Raw genomic sequence first — 17,830 nt, 5'->3', positions numbered from 1 at the left:
TACGGGCATATCACATTTACGACCTACTCCAATAAATGGAGGGGCTATTGGCGACGTTCCTCACTCGATGCACGCGCTCGTCTCATCCCTTCACTTATTACTGCACGCTGGCTGCTTCTGTAGCCGAATTCTTCACTGCTCTATCCATTTTTTGCAATGGACCCAGAACCATCGGATATTTGTTTCAGAATTCAAAGGAAACGATTTCTGGAAGGTCCCCTTCACCAGCTTGGACTGGCCCATATGGCTCCCGTGCTGCCCTCCCTATACCGATGTTGGCAACACAGTAGCGAAAAAAAAAAACCCGATATTTTGCATTTTTGGCTTTTCTGAGCTAAATTGCTCAGAAAGTCGGTTCTGCGAGCATCTTGCACCTCTAGCTTAGGGCATGCCGTCGCCCTTGAACGCTCACTGTAATGTTATGTTATTTGCACTACGTACTTATTATTATTATGTTATTCGCCCCCACTTATTGTGCGCACAACTTGCGTATTACATGAGTGTATCACAGGGAAACTGTTTACATCAACCAGTGTGGTTGATGTAAAGATAAGCTATGCACGCGCTGGGGTGATAAACTTCAACTATAGCTGTATAGGTTAGCCGAGTGAGAGGCTTGGCATGCTACGCTTAAAAAATCAAAGAACATCAAAAGGGGAGATGCAAAAGAAAAAAAAAACGAACACATCCACTCGCATACAAATTCAGAAACGTAGGCAACAAGGGAACCCGCCGCAGACTCGGCGGGTGCCCAGATCTGCCCACTAAAAGGACGCCGGACTCGAATCTCATTGATTTAAAAATAAAGTTTACACACTCTCTCTCCTCTCTGTCCATTTTTCTGCAGCAGCGCGCATCTAGTTGGACACTATATATAAAAGAAAGCTGCAGCAACTAATGGCTTGGTAAATTGGATAATGATTATTTCACAGGAAAGCCCAACATCATGTCTTTTTGTTCGCTACTGCATACGTTTCTGCGATGGGAAGGCATGTGATGCGATATTTAACTTTATAAGTGAAACAAAAAGGCTGTGAAGCTAATTTTACTATTAAGTCTTATTGTAATCATTCATAAGTAATAACATTATCAGCATATATTATTTATTATATTTATTTAGACTAACAATATCATAGGTCAGAACGAGAAGAAAAGGGGATTAAGAGCATCGCACGCGTAATGCGAAGACGGATCATTCCCCACCTTCTGCAAGTTGTCCTTTCCACCACTTACATTGCCATTAATTTATCATTTCTTTAATTCAATTAATAAGTACACGAAATTTCCCTTATGCTTTCCTTGGTGACTGTTTGTTGGCTTCTAATAATGTCGCAGGTCAGAGATCAAGCCTCGATTATCTATGAATGCCATATTACTAACATTCATTTTATACCTTACCTCTAAATTTGCAATTTTTTACCTATTTTTTTTCTAATACCGCCCGATTCAAGGTCGATCCCCCATGAAGGGTTACGCCGGTACGCTAAGGAGCAACCAACGAAGCAGTCATGTGCTGGGTGCTCTACGTACTTCTTCCGGCTGGGAGGCGCGCTCAGTGAATCCCAACAAGAACGCAAGTGCCACTGTGTAAAAAAGAAGCCGACTAGCTGTCGCACACTGCACGCTTTTCCCTGGCAGATACGTGCCTCCGTCTCGGCCGCAGAAACTGTAGCTAAAACACTTGGCACGGAAACGAAAGCGAGATTGCATTGACAGAGCTTTCATGGCTTTGGCATTCGGTACCCCGAGGACATTTCCCCAAAGCTTGAAAACAGTAAAGTACTTCCCGTGTTTGTGTATATAGCACTGTGGGCCGCTGTTATTTTTCTGTAATGCAGACGTTGAGGCAAGTGCTTGTATGCTATCGTGTTTTTTATTTATTCATTTTTTTCCTCCGGTTGGCGGCTGAACATTGAGAAATGGAATGGCCGTGATATTTTTGTGCCTCTATTCCTCCATACATTTGTCAAAACTGACGTAGAGAAGATCACAACCAAGAAATTGCTTTTCATTTACATCTGAGAGCCTGCCCTGCGCCATAAGTCGTTTAATGCATGTATTTACGCCGGTTTCTGTTACATGCAGGTGCCGTGGTAGCTTAGTGGCTATGGCGTTGCGCTACCAGGCTGGAGGTCGCGGGTTGGATCCCCGTCGTGATGGCCGCATTTCGATGAGGGCGAAAAGCAATAGAAACGCTCGTGCACTTAGATTTAAGTGCCCATTCAAGTACTTCAGGTTCTCAAAATGAAACCGAAGTCGTGCCTCGTAATGCCATCCTGGTTTTGGCACGCAAAACCGCAGATTTCTTTTGCTTCTCTGATATACATCAATGAGTGGTGATTGCCCAGGGGACCATGAAACTATGATTTTTTAGATTCGCACCCTCGTAGCAGGCTCTAAAGGTCATCGTTTGTGAGAGCAGAGTGGCAGAGGACTGCTATAAGTAAGGTACATCATTGTTTGCAAGACAAGATATGATTATTCTTGACTTGCAGCTGAGGGACCCCATCGGAGCTCAGAAGAAAAAGAAGTAAGATTAAAAAAGTGAAACCTAAAAAGGCACTAGGTGGGCTTTGGCTAGGTATTAATACGTTATACGAATGCAATCCATAACAGACACACAATACAGAAGTGTTTCTGTGGGTGCTGTTAGGCACTCTGCGAAGGCCTTCCATAGTATTATACACAATGAGCAAAACGAGAACAAGGTGAAAGCAGGAGGTTCCTGCTTTCACCTTGTTCTCGTTTTGCTCATCATCTCGAATTTCTATCTCCCGCCTTCCCCGTGTTTTCCATGGTATTGTACAGTGTCAACGTCCCACTATTACATTATATGTCACATAGTGTGCAACCACAATTTGTCAGTCAGGTGATTTTTAAATGACTCAGCAGCTTTTTTTCTTTTCTTTTCGTATTCTCTCTTTCCTCTAATACATCCCTTTCCCCCTCTCCCGGTGCATGATAGCCAACTGGAGATAATTTCTGGTTAGCTTCCCTGTGCTTCCTTTGCCTTTCTGTCTCCAAGTCCATGACAGGATTGTCACGAGCTGCTTCCCTCAGTAAGGAGCGTGCATTTGAATATCTATCTATCTATCTATCTATCTATCTATCTATCTATCTATCTATCTATCTATCTATCTATCTATCTATCTATCTATCTATCTATCTATCTATCTATCTATCTATCTATCTATCTATCTATCTATCTATCTATCTATCTATCTATCTATCTATCTATCTATCTATCTATCTATCTATCTATCTATCTATCTATCTATCTATCTATCTATCTATCTATCTATCTATCTATCTATCTATCTATCATCATCATCATCAGTCTGGTTACGCCCACTGCAGGGCAAAGGCCTCTCCCATACTTCTCCGACAACCCCGGTCATGTAATAATTGGGGCCATGTCGTCCCTGCAAACTTCTTAATGTCATCTGCCCACCTAACTTTCTGCCGCCCCCTGCTACGCTTCCCTTCCCTTGGAATCCAGTCCGTAACCCTTAGTGACCATCGATTATCTTCCCTCCTCATTACATGTCCTGCCCATGCCCATTTCTTTTTCTTGATTTCAACTAAGATGTCATTAACTCGCGTTTGTTCCCTCACCCAATCTGCTCTTTTCCTATCCCTTAACGTTACACCCATCATTATTCTTTCCATAGCTCGTTGCGTCATCCTCGCTTTAAGTAGAATCCTTTTCGTAAGCCTCCAGGTTTCTGCCTCGTACGTGAGTACTTGTAAGACACAGCTGTTATACACTTTTCTCTTGAGGGATAATGGCAACCTGCTGTTCATGATCTGAGAATGCCTGCCAAACGCAACCCAGCCCATTCTTATTCTTCTGATTATTTCAGACTCACGATCCGGATCCGCGGGCACTACCTGTCCTAAGCAGATGTATTCCCTTACCACTTCCAGTGCCTCGCTACCTATCGTAAATTGCTGTTCTCTTCTGAGACTGTTAAACATTACTTTAGTTTCCTGCAGATTAATATTTAGATCCACTCTTCTGCTTTGCCTCTCCAGGTCGGCGAGCACGCATTGCAATTGGTCCCCTGAGTTACTAAGGAAGGCAATATCATCAGCGAATCGCAAGTTACTAAGGTATTCTCCATTAACTCTTACCCCCAATTCTTCCCAACCCAATTTCTGAATACCTCTTGTAAACACGCTGTGAATAGCATTGGAGAGAACGTATCTCCCTGCCCGACGCTTTTCTTTATTGGGATTTTGTTGCTTTCTTTATGGAGGAGTACGGTGGCTGTGCAGCCGCTATAGATATATTTCAGTATTTTTACATACGGCTCGTCTACACCCTGATTCCGTAATGCCTCCATGACTGCTGAGGTTTCGACAGAATCAAACGCTTTCTCGTAATCAATGAAAGCTATATATAAGGGTTGGTTATACTCCGCACATTTTTTCTATCACCTGATTGATAGTGTGAATATGGTCTATTGTTGGGTAGCCTTTACGGAATCCTGCCTGGTCCTTTGCTTGACAGAAAGCTATGGTGTTCCTGATTCTATTTGCGATTACCTTAGTAAATACTTTGTAGGCAACTGACAATAAGCTGATCGGTCTATAATTTTTCAAGTCGTTGGCGTCCCCTTTCTTGTGGATTAGGATGATGTTAGCATTCTTCCAAGATTCCGGTACGCTCGAGGTCATGAAGCATTGCGTATACAAGGTGGCCAGTTTTTCTAGAACAATCTGCCCACCATCCTTCAATAAATCTGCTGTTACCTGACCCTCTATAGCTGCCTTCCCCCTTTGCATAGCTCCCAAGGCTTTCTTTACTTCTTCCGGCGTTACCTGTGGGATTTCGAAGTCCTCTAGACTATGTTCTCTTCCATTATCGTCATTGGTGCCACTGGTACTGTATAAATCTCTATAGAACTCGTCAGCCACTTGAACTATCTCATTCATATTAGTAATGATATTGCCGGCTTTGTCTCTTAACTCATACATCTGATTCCGGACAGGCTGCCATTGGAATATGAACCTGCCAACGTTTAACGCTAGAACGTTATCTAGTGAGACGAGTCTAGCAGTGTTATTGGAGCAATTAGAGGGCAGTAAATGGGATATAATAGGGCTCAGTGAAGTTAGGAGGCCAAAAGAAGCATATACAGTGCTAAAAAGCGGGCACGTCCTGTGCTACCGGGGCTTAGCGGAGAGACGAGAACTAGGAGTCGGATTCCTGATTAATAAGAACATAGCTGTAACATACAGGAATTCTATAGCATTAACGAGAGGGTGGCAGGTCTTGTTGTGAAACTTAATAAGAGGTACAAAATGAAGGTTGTACAGGTCTACGCTCCTACATCCAGTCATGATGACCAGGAAGTCGAAAGCTTCTATGAAGCCGTGGATTGGGCGATGGGTAGAGTTAAAACAATATACACCATACTAATGGGCGACTTTAATGCCAAGGTAGGCAAGAAGGAGGCTGGAGACAAGGCAGTGGGGGAATATGCATAGGCACTAGGAATAGCAGGGGACAGTTATTAGTAGAGTTTGCGGAACAGAATAATATGAGGATAATGAATACCTTCTTCCGCAAGCGGGATAGCCGAAAGTGGACGTGGAGGAGCCCGAACGGCGAGACTAGATATGAAATAGACCTCATACTCTGCGCTAACCATGGCATCATACAAGACGTGGGCGTGCTTAGCAAGGTGCGCTGCACTGGCCATAGCATGGTAAGAACTTGAATTAGCCTAGACCTGAGGAGGGAACGGAAGAAACTGGTACATAAGAAGCCGATCAATGAGTTAGCGGTAAGAAGTAAAATAGAGGCATTCCAGATCAAGCTACAGAACAGGTATTCGGCTTTAACTCAAGAAGAGGACCTTAGTGTTTAAGCAATGAACGACAATCTTGTGGATATCATTAAGCAGTGTGCAATGGAAGTCGGTGGTAACTCCGTAAGGCAGGGTACCAGTAAACTATCGCAGGAAACGAAAGATCTGATCAAGAAACGCCAATGTATGAAAGCCTCAAAATCTATATGAACGGACAATACGCCTTTTTCAGAAAGACTTACAGAAGCGCCATCTATAGCCGACAATCTAAAGTCCGGTGAACCTGTGTGTGTGTGTTTTAATCTGTAGTCCGATACTATTATATGAGAAGTTAAAATGTGTGATGTGGACTGTACACTATAGTAGGGACTACAACGACCAAACTTTTCTTTAAAACTTTATTTCGTGCAGTGGAACAGGCCTAATGGTAATATCGTATGATGTGTCACCCAATTACAGTGTTCATTTAGTGGCAATGCTCTGTGGTCGGGGAGAAAGAAAGTTCTCAAACTGTTAGAACACTAATGCATAAAGCAAATGCATTATGTATTGTGCAAATGTTGCACAATGCATAATGCAACATACTCCTGCCGCCGAACTTGTCTCTGCTCTCTGTGGGCAGGAAATTCGTTGTTTTATATCAGTCCTTTGTTACGAATCACTGCTTTCAACTGGTCAAATTTGGTAGATCATAACCGACCGATAGTTCAACTGATAGCGAGTTTAATTTGGCGATGTTTCGTAAAGATGTACATCGCCTTTTGCGAGACGGTGCCAGCTACAGCCGACGGAGCATTCTTGTGCACGGAGAGTATTCATTTGTATGCATAAAGGGCGGGGGTGGCGGGGTGGGCGTTTGCGTGATCTGCGTTCTCTTTTACAAAATGCACGCCTGGGCCGCTATTTTGTAGCGATGCCTTATGCCTTATTCTATGCTATTCTTATCATCCACCACACACGGCCGCCTGATCCCGTTGATAATGTGGGCAGACCGTCGCTCTGCCCACTGGCTAAGCGCGAAAAGCCTGAAAAAGCATAGAATCGAAAAAGGCATCGCTACAAAATACCGGCCCTGATCTTAGCTTTGCCTGGAACCTACAGCAGTAGAATAGATTTGCGATCTGGTCCTGACGCTGCTTTATTCGTACTAATTAAGGCTGCCTTAGTTCGGCGAGGAAACCAAAAGCGTACTTTTAATTTGCCCTCGTATATATATTCTGCCGTGATCGCGCAAAACAAAGCAGAAACAATCGGGTTTTCTGACAAAATTAAATTGCAAAATTTTATTTATGATTCATTTTTCTACGTTCTGCCCTAACCACAGAAGCATGAACATTTTTTTCTTCGTATTATCGCTACTCTGCACGCGTCAATACGTTAACACGCGTTTCTTCGCGTTCATCCAGTTGCGTTGGGAGCGAAGGTAGTCAGCTCGCTTTAACATAGCTTGTGAATACATGGTTGCGCTAACTGGAAATAAAGACTGAGGAAGAAAAGTAAGAATAAAAGAGTCGAAGTTCAGCGCTCGACCTATGGTTTCCTTTTGGTTTTCTTCCCAAGCCTTTATTTCCCGTTAGCGCAACAATGTATTCACCAGATCTCAACCAAGTCGCCGAGAAACAAGTTCTACTTAATGTGGCGTCGTGCAGCCTTCTTTCGCCACACCTAATATGTGATGCTTGCGGTTGTTTGCACCACATAAACACTACACGAACGGCACTTCTGGCAAGCGTCCCTAACCCTGGACCTTTCAAAACAGCACCGCGCCCAAACTTCTCGCGACTGGCATTTTACGACTTGTTTTGCACTCCTCGGGTTTCCTCGTTGTTCCAGGATGCCTTGAATACGTGAATCCGGCCGCACGTCGTCTTTCTTTATATCTTTTTACCCTTCTTTCTTTTTTTTCTTTTTGCTTTCTTTTGCTCCCTCGACTCGGCATCTTGGTATGGGGTGAATGACTCGCAACAGAGATGAGGCGTTAGAAGCTCGAAAAAAAGAAAAAAAGAGGAAAAGAGAAAAAGGGTTGCCCAATTTTACGAGCTGCTCAGCACTAGAGCCATAAGGTTTCGCAACCCAGATATGCTGCACGTGCTTTCGGGCTCCTGCAACGACTCGTTCAACGTTAACTGCGTTTTTTTTTTTCTGCTCTAGTTTCGCTCTTTTTCTGTCCTTATCAATTCTTTTTGTTCTAACATCGTCGTATTGGATTCAGTCCACGCCGAACACTGTCTCAGTACGTACGATATATTCCTTGCCAAGACACAAGGGTCAGCGAGTGTCAATCGACGGAACAAGCACTGGATATCGCCTGCAAGCTAAGTGCCATACAGTTACAGCTTCACACAAATCTTCAGGCACGCCGCACTCGTTCAGTGCAGGTAACGTTATGACTGCTGAACACGAGGTCTCTGGTTCGATTCACGGGCGCAGCGGCAGCATTTGGATGGGAGCTAAATGAAAAAAATAAAAGAAGAATCCTCCACTGCGCAGACTTACGTGCACGCCAAAAAGAGAAAAAGAAAACGGTGACCAAAATAAACCCGGGCAACTGCACTACGGCGTCACTCGTATATATGCAGCGTTGCTTTGGCACGTGCTACCCATCAATCAATGCAATCTGCGGCTTCTTTCAATCTGATCGGGACTTTAATCAATCAATCTTATAAGGACTTCAGGGGCCGTATATATTCGCAAATCGTTTCGTTCACAAATGATATATTTGCCATCAGCCGGCCGCCTTTGCTAATAATATGTTCAGAATCAGATCAAGATCGGCTGGAATTTTGCCTTACAAATAATTCTAGCTTAAGAGCTTCTTTGTGTATACGGGCCGACGAGATCTGCGCAAGCTTCCGACACATGAAATCGAAGCAAGCATATCACTTGGCTCACTCTACACATTGCATGAAGCCATTACGCGTTCTGAAACAGTGCACCAACCAGCCGGTCTTGTCTCTCTTAATGAACCCTGTCGTTGCTGCCAATTGCACAGCGGTTATTGTTTGCATAGCGTGAATCAGATGACTCTATCACCGGCTTCGACGCCACACGACGCCTTATGATCAGTGCAGCCGAATGACCGAATCGTCATCAGAGAAGACGGCACCTGGGCAAATTTGACTCCATAGGATAACATATTGCACATAAGAAGCAAATTGGGACATGGCACACCTGAAAAAAAGTGTCCTCCAATACTGTGCGACATCTGTGCACAGTATTATAGGTATTGCAGTACCCTGCAATACCTATAAGGTATAAGGTATAAAGTATATACCTATAAGGTATAAGACACCCAATACGAGCGCTTAGAAGCCATCCACAGAAAAGGTATCCGACTTTGCCTTGGAGTCCATCAGCCAGCGTCAAACAAGAAAGTGCTCTACGAAGCTGAGTCACGCCCTCTACGACTTCAGGCTTCCCAGGCTCTCATGATCCAGCTACTACGATTGAGTGAGTCTACGCCCGGTAGAGCCCTCTTACGACGTATAGGTAACAGGCCGCGCTCACATTTTTATACAGCATTGAACACCTTTCGCGTATTAGGATTGCACTGGTCGAGGCAGAGGGAAAGGATAGAACCACCCTGGACATTCGAGGACATCTCATGCAACTTAAGTGTACCACGATTGCAATCAAAGAGCTTCATTTTATCTGCAGAAGCCAAGTCATTAGTCCTGGAACATCTGAACACGACTTACCCGAATCACCTACAAGTATACACAGCTGGCTCTGTCAAGGCAGACGAAAAGTGCGGCAGCTCACATGCTTGTTTAAATTAGATACCACAAAAAATCACCGCAACTCCCAGTTCGCGAAGATCGCCGAACTGCGAAGCTGTGTTAGTTATACCGAGTGTTAAACCATGCAAGTGAAACTTCGCAAGCAGTCGATATTGTAAATCTTTTGTTTCACCATTCTTTCACCTCGTTTCCGCTTTTGTGTGCTTCGCGTGCACGCTTTAAAAAGCTTTTTTTAGTGTGTGTGGCATCTCTGGTATCTGACATTAGGCATCTCTGGTGCGCTGCTCGGGGTCGGTACTACGACGAACGAGCCCGTTTAAGCGCTAACTCTCGCTGACGCTCGCGGTAGGCAGCTCAGGAGCCCGTGCTATTCGTGGTCTTCCCATAGTTGTAGCTGGGACGGAATGTGCAGAACCACTAATCCAAAGCTCCGTATATTGGGCGCAAGGTCCACCACTGGAGATACGGGCGCAGCAATCGTTTTAACGATTGGTTGGATTGGTTTCACAATTCACGCGGCTGCCGGCATTTCTCGCGCCAGAAAGAAGTGCCGGCTGTCATGCGCTCCTAGTATCGCGTTTTAATCGCTGGGCACTGTTCGTTGGCCGCAAACCGCCAGCATAATATTTGTTTCTTTCGCGTCAGGGGGGAATCAATTGTCGATAACTTCGATTCCGATCTGGCTCGACCACTGAAAATGCCCCGTGTGACAACCTTGCAACATAACATTCTCACAGGGGGGACCCCTTTCCCACTGGTGAGCTCTTCTTTTCCTCTCCCGCTAGGTCACGTGGTCTCTTTTTAGCGAAGTCCGACAACGACGGCACAGGGTCTGCGTAAACAGCTCAGTTTTAAACCGTACATTTGAATATATATGCCAAGTGGACGACAACCTGCTTGTACTGGTATTATTCTCGCTACATCCCTCGGCTCTAGGCTAGGCTAATCAAACAGCTACAAGAATAATAATTTATTCTCCTGTTTCGCTGCTCAAAAAAAAAAAGAAGAAAAACCAGAAATACTTCAGCGTTCTTCTAACCTCTTGTAAGAGTTATCGCGAAATCGTTTGACATTTTGTAAACTGCGCAAACGAACAAGCCGCGTGTAAGCGTCCAATATATACAATGGCCGAAGCGGAAGATAGCTTGAGTGAGCTTGTGAACGAAGATCATGTAAAGTACAATTTCGAGATCTCAAACCTCTTTATTTTCCTTCTTTCGTGCCTTAACGGCTCGCTCGCATGTCGTCACGTTTTCCGGTCTGTTCGTAAGCGACGTTGTGCCCCCCCCCCCCCCCCAATGATAAACAAAAGAATGGATCCGCCAACATGGTACTCGGCCTACTTTGACATCTTCGAAAAGGCGAAACAAAACCAATTTATACCGATATTTTATCGAGAACACTGATGTGTTTCAGGGAATCATGCATTATCAAATTTAGCCATCCATGTTTACTGATGGCATTAGTACAACTTCAGAAGGGCTCTGCTCTTCCCTGCATAAGCGCGATATCTCTACTGATTGGTTGTTTCTGCTGCTTCGGTGAGAGCTCTGAAGTGCTGTGCTGTTTTAGGATAAGTGCCAGCGCGGATGTTCTTCCATAGCACAGGCTAGCAGAGCTCGAGGGGGAAGATGGCTTCACTTCTGATGCGCCATTCTCCGAACACTCTGAAGTGTATAGGAAGGAAACGCTCCTAAGTGAGGCGAAAGCTTGTCACGCTTTCAGGAGCGTTGGGACAATATGGGTGTAATGCAAGAGCGAGTTCGTGGATCGGAGTTAGGTCCGGTTACACAGTGCGCAGCATTGCGACAGCGGGCGTGCGTATAAAGAATAGCACGAGTCCTGAAGTCACGTTAAGTATCGGTTTGCGCATATATTACACACGCCTTCGAGGCCATCGCTGTGCCCGGGGGGGGGGGGGGGGGGGCAGCTAATTATCTAAGGCTCACGCAGCTCTTTATTTGTTTGTTGAAAAACTCTTGTTAAACGGAGACGTGGGCTACATTGGCCGGCTATCCCCGAAAAAAAAAAACGAAATTATAGGGGTTTACATGCCAAAACCATGATATGATTACGAGGCACGCCGTGATGGGGTCTCCGAAAATTTTGACCACCTGGCCATTTTTAACGTGCGCACTGTGCACAGCACACGGGGTTTTTTTCATTTTGTCCCCATCGAAATGCGGCCGTCGTGGCCACATTTCGGATTTCATTTCGCAACCTCCATGCTTGGCAGCACAACGCCATAGCCGCTAAGCAACCACGGTGGGTGGCCGGCTACCCCAGACACATTTAAGAACTAAGGCTACCAATCTTCTCATATTACCCGCGCATGTATGCCATATATATACTGAAACATGCTACGGGTAAAGGGGCTGATCTCTATAGAGGCTCTCGCGAGCAGTGCGTACCGGCTTCGCGAGTCGCACGTGTCCCGCCGGTTGCTGGTTTGGGAACCCTGCGCTATAGGGTCCTTGTGAGTTTACGTGCAACTTGGGAACGCAACCCCCAGCCAGGTTGTCAATGCACTTTTTTTTTTACGGCGGGCTGGGTTTCGCGAGGTTCCTTCTTACGATCGTATTATTTTAATGTCATACATTCAGGTCACTAGCCGATCTTGGCCATAATGCGATGGTGCTTCTTGCTCGAGCCAATGACGAAGAACAAAAATAGTGCCAATGACGAGAATACACGCAAAGTTGTTCGTACGCTAAATCTCTTTGTAAGGACAGGAGCCGTCCAGTCATGTCAAAGAACTAAGTATCAGTGAAGACTGGCAAATGATAAGCACTTGCTATGAAAGAAAACCTTTGCGAACGGCTGATGTGTGCTTTGCGAACTGCCGGCTACTCAACCAGAAGAAGGTGTCTCACGGATGCCCCACACCGTAAACTTTTAGTGCCATTAGTGCATCCATACGCATATAAGATCGCAGATTTCTCTGCTGGATAGGTTCAAGCCGGCCTACCTTACGGGCATGCAAGCGCTCCGGATTTTAACGAATCCTAAAGTTGCTGCCCGTGATTGCACTGCTTACATGTCCACGGCTTTTTAAAGGCGAAGCCTTAGCGCGTTACCGCACATTTACCTTGTCGGGTATGTTTCTACCCTGTTTCGTGGGCCGAACGCGGTGATAGTGCAGCTCGAAATGTGGGCGGATATGTGCTGCAGGGTATGTGCTCCCGAGACAACGGGTATCGCTATCACAGAAGCCAGCTACTCTAACCATTACGCCACACAGGCATGCCTGATAACGCAGAATAGATCACCCTTAAGAATGTTTTGCATGTAAGCCGGCGCGTGGAGTTGCTTGGCGCGGTTTCCGACTGCTGACGGTTTTTCGTCGGTCCCACTTGGTGCACCGTCGATGTGCAATGCGTGCAGCACCCGCTGGCGGCGCACTTCATCACACCAGCGCTGTCGCAAGTTTTGTAGCTGACAGGGTGCAGATACGTCTATGCATGCTGTAGGGGTCGCTTTAAATGTAGTGTCGCGCCAAGATGTCGCACCTGCGCCTACTTTCAACACCATCCAAGGAGTCCACTCATAACGCGGGACCTTGCTATTGCTGTAAATGGTTCACCTAAATTATGAAAATTGTCCGGCGGCCTGATTCGAGCAGAGGACCTCTAGCATGGACGCCCGATACTGTAGATATTACACCACGGACTATTCGCCCCCCCCCCCCCCCACCCACCAGCAGTTCTCATAATCAGATCGTAGTTTTAGCATGTGAAACTCCGGAAATTATTTACAATTAGTTAACACGCCATCATACGTCAAATTATCAGCCGATCCCGAAAATAGCGCCGTCGTAAAATGTGACAGTCAGACACTCCTCCTACTCCTCTCACGTGGGGCGTTACGCAATGGAGTGTCGTGCGTAGTGACTCCGCCCCTGCCCCACCCCCAACTCCCTCAGGAAGAAACTTTGACTTTCATGAACTTCAACTAGAGGTTTAACTTTTTTTTTCGCTTTCTTACGTGGCTCGTATGTCATGGCTTCTTTCTTTTAGAGATACACTAAACCCGCGCCGCGGAATGGACCTTGAGGGAGCCGTTCGCTTTTCTCAAGTGTAACATAACTTTGTAGATAACATCGCATAAAACGTGACACTTCTGGAGTTTCATTTCTTAAGTATTGCTGCGTTACATCCTGAAAAATGAAGTTACTGCCACAGTGGCAAACAACAAGCGACGAGTCATTTTATGAAGAAGTAAGAGCTCTGGGTGACGCGTAAGTGTGCGAAGCTGCTGCACACGTGGATGATGAATTGCGCACGGAGCAGTCCTCCCAAGCGCGTCGTCTGTTTCGCGAAAGACAAACAACACGCGAAGGCACATGGTCCGCTCTGAAGTGATTGCATGCAGTTGTGTGGGAAATGTAGCTTCGTCTTGACCAGTTATGTCAAAGAGCACTGCGAAAGTCCTGAGCGTTGTGTGCCTCCCTGGCTTAGACCGCTGCCTCCAGCGTCGCTATCTCACATTCTTGGCCCCTCTATCGAACTATGCCACCGTCGCTCTTGATAAAGCTGTACCGAAGAATGTAAATCTCTTGTTATGTCTCAACATGGCAAAGCGCATCCCTTACGTGTCTTGCCCAACCCTTGTCGTTATCTCCGCTCATTTTGTCACAGCCAAATTCTGAACATCGCACATGACCCCATCGAGAGAAATAGAAGTTGCCATGCATCGTGCCGCTCGTGATTGCGTCGAACACGAATCACCAGAATCACCGTAAAAACAGGCAGTGTTTTACGCTTTCCAAGGCACTTCTTAAAAACCTGCAGACAGCAATCCGTCACGCAAGCAAAGAGCGGTACCTGGGAGTTAAATATAATATAAATCTACCACCCCGCTCTCAAAGAATGACATACTGATTTAAAGCAGCAGCCTGGTCCTTGTGGTATCGCCAGTAACCACATATCTGATAGATGGTGAAGCTGTCCGATCAGCTCATGACAACACGCAGTCCGCGCTAATACACGTATAACGAGCTGACGCAGCCAGGCAGATCCGCCGAAGTGCCCGAAACGTGAAGCATGTGTGCTTTTCGTTAACATTTCGGAGAACTTGAGTCGTCGCGTGCGCAACCTTTATCCATCCCTGCGGCTACGGCTACCAGCACGCTTGTGCCAGTCCGACGCAAAATTCTTCTGTCGCCCTATACAGCTGGGCATATACAGCCTTCAAAAGTTATTATTCTGCCCTCACGTAACTGGCTGCCTCCCGCTTGTGTGACCATGGCAGATGGGAAGATACTATCGCGCGCCTACCTGCCCCTCCACTCATTCGACGTTCACGTCGGTCTCTTTTGAGTGCGTGTGTGAATACTCCCGTGTGAATACCCCTTAAGAGGTAGAAAAATGCAAGAACGACTTTAGGACAGATCGAGGCCTAGTTTTCTAATGATATAGAGCAAGAGAAGCAAGTGTTGCGGGTAATGCATGGAGGTCAACAAGGCTGAGCCCGACTCGCTAACCCTGCGCTGTGGAAGAGAAGACGAAGAGAAGGAAAATTCATAGCACGCAAGCACGCGCGCATGCACGCGCACCCTGAGAGTTTAGTTCTGAAATGGACGTGTGTCAAGGTTAAGTGTAGCTTACTAGGGAAGCCCCGGAAGCCTCGTATCGTACCCCGATCGGATCTGCTCCTCAACAGACGTCACTGTGATAGGCCGGCTCCTTAAACCGGGTCGTCCTCAGCGCTATATAGCGTCCACAGTACTGCACTTTTCTAGCGGGAACAGGCGGAAGAAGTGGCAGCTCTAATTCAGAGATTTTTCGTTCTTTCTTTTCTTTGTTAATAATGATATTATTTTCTGAAAGCATCACACTTGTGTTCTCTCCCTGTCAGCTTTTATTAGACGCCGCGCCGTATTGCCCAGGCTGCAAGCTCGGAGAGCTTTGTTTTCGCCTGAGGGACTCGCTCCTGGGTCCACTAGAAGACTGCGTTATCAAATGTCTATTCTTTTCTTTCCTCTTCTCTCTTGTTTACTTTTTTTGTACCTTGTTTGGCAGCAGCGAAAACGGAGCTCGACGGGTAGGGAGAACTTACGTCTCGAAATGAGTGGCGACTTGAGGAGTAAACGGAACTGCACTCGGGTGCGGCGCCGAGGAGACATATATTGTGGGACATAACTGCGCCCCCGCTCCCAGGGGGCGCGCTTATAGCTTAACGAATAAGTTCAGATTAGAAAAATGACTGCGGAAGTCACGCAGTTATAAAATATACACGAGTTGACAAAAGTGTATATATACCTAAATTGCTGTTGGCTTCTACACATGTGAAACACCAGAATGTAATGTTTACTTTTTCCTCTTGAGAACAATGAATCATAGCTATATACTTCCCTGTGGTAGAAAGAAGGTCGGACAGTGACGTTAATAGCTTAATAAAGGAAGTCGAAGCTTCGCCTAAAAGGCGAAGCAGTGATAGAGGTAGAAAATTATAACATAATTACACGAGGTACGATTTGTAGTTTTCTGAGCCATGTAAACTGCAGCCATATAAACCTGCATGGCGCCGTGCGCCCACAGACAAACATGAACACATATCACCCGATATGAGATGTCTCCATGTCTTCCGCAAACGAAAACGATTGAGAATGGATTGGTTTGGTTTGCTGCCTACGGATATGACTCAACCCACTATGGTACATCGGCCACGAATTGGGCGGCAGAAGGTTAAAAGGTGAAGAATACTTAAATATAATTTTGTAACTTAAAAATAGCATCATCATCATCATCATTATCATCATCAACCTATTTTATGTCCATTGCTGGACGAAGGCCTCTCCCTGAGATCTCCAATTACCCCTGTCCTACGCCAACCGATCCCAACTAGCACCCGCAAATTTCCTAATTTCGTCGCACAAACTAGTCTTCTGCCGTCTTCCACTGCACTTCTTCTCTTGGTACCCATTCTGTCTCCCTAATGGCCGAACGGTTATCTACTCTACGAATTACATGACCTGCCGAGCTCCATTGTTTTCTCTTTATGTCAATTAGAATGTCGTCTATACCCGTTTCCTCTCTGATCCAAACCACTCTCTTTCTGTCTCTTAAAATTATGCCTAGCATTCTTCGTTTCATCGCTCCTTGCGCAGTCCTTAACTTGTTCTCAAGTTTCTTTGTCAGTCTCCAAGTCTCTGCCACATATGTCAACACCGGTAAAATGCAGTGATTGTATACCTTCCTTTTCACTGATAACGGTAAGGTTCCAGTAAGGAGCTCACGATGTCTGCCATATTCGATCCAACCCATTTTTATTCTTCTGTGAATTTCCTTCGCATGGTCAGGGTTCCCTGTGATTAGTTAACCTAGGTAAACGTACTCCTTCACAGACTCCAGAGGCAGCCAGCCTATCCTGAATTCTTGTTCCCTTGACCGGTTATTCATAATTATCTTTGTCTTCTGCATATTAATCTTCAACCCCACTTTTATACTCCCTCAGTTAAGGTCCTCAATCATTTGTTGTAACTTGTCTGCAGTGTTTCTGAATGGAACAATGTCATCGGCAAACGAAGGTTGCTGAGGTATTCGCCGTAGATCCTTACTCCTAAACCTTCCCAGTTTAATAGCTTGAATACTTCTTCCAAGCACGCAGTGAATAGCATTGGAGAGATTGTTTCTCCCTGTCTCACCCCTTTATTTATAGGTATCTTCCTGCTTTTCTTGTGTAGGATTAAGGTAGCTGTCGAATCACTGTAGATATTTTCCAGGCTATATGCGTGCGGTCTGTACTCCTTGATTACGTAATGCCTCTATGACTGCTGGTATCTCTATCGAATCAAATGCTTTTTCGTAATATATGAAAGCCTTTCGTGACCTATGAAGGGTTTCATGGCTTTAAAAGATTATATAAATTAATACTAATCGTTAATATCAATTCTAACTCTATATCATTTAGAAATTGAAATTAATATTTTTGCGTTCATATTGGGTTCACATCGAGTCGCTGTTGCAGTCCTTGTTCCTTCAAAACATGACACGTACCCACAATGGGGTATGGGCCAGGAATCAGGTAGTTGTACGCTTACTTAATAGATTGAAAAAAAGAAAAATGCGTAATTGCAAATAAAAGATTACATTCCATTTGATAAGTGAGACCAAATAAATGGGCGCTTAAACTTAAAAAAAGAATAGAAACATTGATTGCAAAATTGAGAAAGTCCTATTACAAAGCCTTGATCTTCGGTGACCTCGCGCGAAATTGAAAGGTCGCTCGCACGTGCGACCTCAGCTCGCGCGAGGAAAAGAAGAGGAACAGCTT

At 45.4% G+C, this 17,830-nt stretch overlaps 1 protein-coding gene across 1 annotated transcript in view; it reads left to right on the top strand.

Annotated features, from left to right (window-relative positions):
• The window catches only part of LOC135917796 (nose resistant to fluoxetine protein 6-like), a 413,546-nt gene that overhangs the window by 210,449 nt on the left and 185,267 nt on the right, over positions 1-17,830 (top strand). The gene's annotated exons all lie outside the window — the stretch shown is intronic.

Source organism: Dermacentor albipictus, unplaced genomic scaffold (genome assembly GCF_038994185.2).
Source record: "Dermacentor albipictus isolate Rhodes 1998 colony unplaced genomic scaffold, USDA_Dalb.pri_finalv2 scaffold_13, whole genome shotgun sequence".
Taxonomy (NCBI): domain Eukaryota; kingdom Metazoa; phylum Arthropoda; class Arachnida; order Ixodida; family Ixodidae; genus Dermacentor; species Dermacentor albipictus.
This window is presented reverse-complemented; position numbering and strand designations above follow the sequence as displayed.